The 2,074-nt window shown below is 38.3% G+C and overlaps 1 pseudogene; it reads right to left on the reverse strand.

Annotated features, from left to right (window-relative positions):
- Positions 1–549: 549 nt before the first annotated feature.
- LOC101048906 (uncharacterized) lies at positions 550–1,723 on the reverse strand (annotated as a pseudogene).
- Between the last annotated feature and the right edge of the window lie 351 nt (positions 1,724–2,074).

Raw genomic sequence — 2,074 nt, forward strand, 5'->3', positions numbered from 1 at the left:
GCCTCAGCCTCCTGAGTAGCTGGGATTACAGGCACGCGCCACCATGCCCAGCTAATTTTTTGTATTTTTAGTAGAGACGGGGTTTCACCATGTTGACCAGGATGGTCTCGATCTCTCAACCTCGTGATCCACCCGCCTCGGCCTCCCAAAGTGCTGGGATTACAGGCTTGAGCCACCACGCCCGGCCTGTAGAAACTCTTAATAGGCATAATTCAATATAATGTACAAGCATATATTTTATACTCACACATAATTATTTTATTATAAAAATTAAAAGTCAGGAATGGTAAGTGTAGTTTTCACTGGTTCTTCTATTATTTAAGTTATGCTTACTTTCCAAGCTCTATTATTTATAGTTGTTTTCTGTAATATTTTCTGTAAAAAGTTTAATATTGCTTACAAAACATGATTGGCATTGCTTGTTTTTTAAGGGAATCTACTCTTCCAAATTCATTTAAATTGTGGGCGTCTCTTCACCATGAATTCTTTAGTATTTAATAAGATTTAACAAATATTTCATAAGGCCTTCTCATGTTCATAAAGTGGATATCATGTATGAATTTTCTGATGTACAATAAGATTTGACTTCTGGGAAAATGCTTTCCCACATCTGTTACCTTCATAGGGCTTCTCTCCTGTATGAATTCTTTGATGTGTAACAAGCATGGGTGTGTTGCCAAAGGCTTTGCCACATATGATATATTGGTAGGGTTTCTCTCCCGTATGAAATCTAGAATGTTTATACAGGGAAGAACTATACCTGAAGGTTTTCCCACATTCCTTACATTGAAATGAGTTCTCAAGTGTGTGAGCTTTTACATGTTGATTGAATGAGGAGTTCCAAGTGAATGTTTTCCCACATTGACTGCACTCATAAGGCTTCTCTCCAGCGTGAAGTCCCTGGTGGACCACAAGTTGGGCTTTATGCATCAATGCCTTCCCACAACCATTGCACACAAAGGGTCTCTCTCCATTATGAATTTTCTGATGAGTTGCAAGATGTGCCTTCCTGCTATAGGCTTTCCCACAGTCATTGCATTCAAAATGTTTTTTCCTTGTATGATTTTTTCCATGTTTAATAAAGTGAAATTTTTTGAAGGCTTTCCCCCATTCCCTGCATTCATAAGTGTGTTCTCCAGTATAACTTCTATTATAATTAAGTCAGTCTTAATTAGGTGGCAAATGCTTCTCATATGATTTATATGATTTTTTTTCTCTTTGGATTAAGACTTGTGCTCATATTATAATGGTGGATTCTCTCCACAGCCAAAATTTTATTGAACGTGAGCAAAACTGACTTCAAAAAATTGTCTTTGCTTTCCCGATGCTTCCCTGGTTCATCAACAAGAGGGCAGTCAGATTCTGGAGAGCTGTGGTGTGGGTTCACTCCCTCCGCCATCCATGGCTCTTGTTCTTGCTCTGCTTTGAGGATCACTTTTGTTTGGGTAACTGGACATCCCACTGAGAAGAGGTTTCTATAGTTCTCCAACATCACATCCCAGTACAGGGTTCTGTCAGCACAGTCAAGCAGCTGCCACTCTTCTGGTGTGAAACCCACAGCCACATCCTGGAATGTCACTGATTCCTGCCACCCTCTCACTGCCTCACTCACAGCTCTGGCTCTAAGTCTGGGATCAGTCACAGCATCATCTAGAAACTGGGGGTGGGGGTAGCCCCTGCCAGCATTTCTCGTGGCGCTGATTTTAAAGATAAAATATATCATGTTGTATTTTCATACTTTCTAATTAATTCAGATTTTTACACACATATCTTCTTTCTCTCATACTAACAATTTCAGTTTTTGAAGACATAACTGTTTTTTGGTTAATGTCTTTCTAGTCATTTTTGTCCTCTGAAGCTCATTTTCTAGAAAGCTCTTTAGAAAATATTTAAGGGTATTCAATATGCACTTGCATGTTGTTAAAATTTGTCAATAACTGAATATTAAATCTTCAGCTCACACTTTTTTCTTTTAGTGTCTTAAAAATGTTACTCTTTCACCTTCTGTCATTGTTGACCTTCAATAGCAATGTCATTGAGAAGTCTAATTGTAATTTCACTTTCTTGCTTTGAT

Source organism: Saimiri boliviensis, chromosome 14 (assembly GCF_048565385.1).
Source record: "Saimiri boliviensis isolate mSaiBol1 chromosome 14, mSaiBol1.pri, whole genome shotgun sequence".
Lineage (NCBI taxonomy): Eukaryota > Metazoa > Chordata > Mammalia > Primates > Cebidae > Saimiri > Saimiri boliviensis.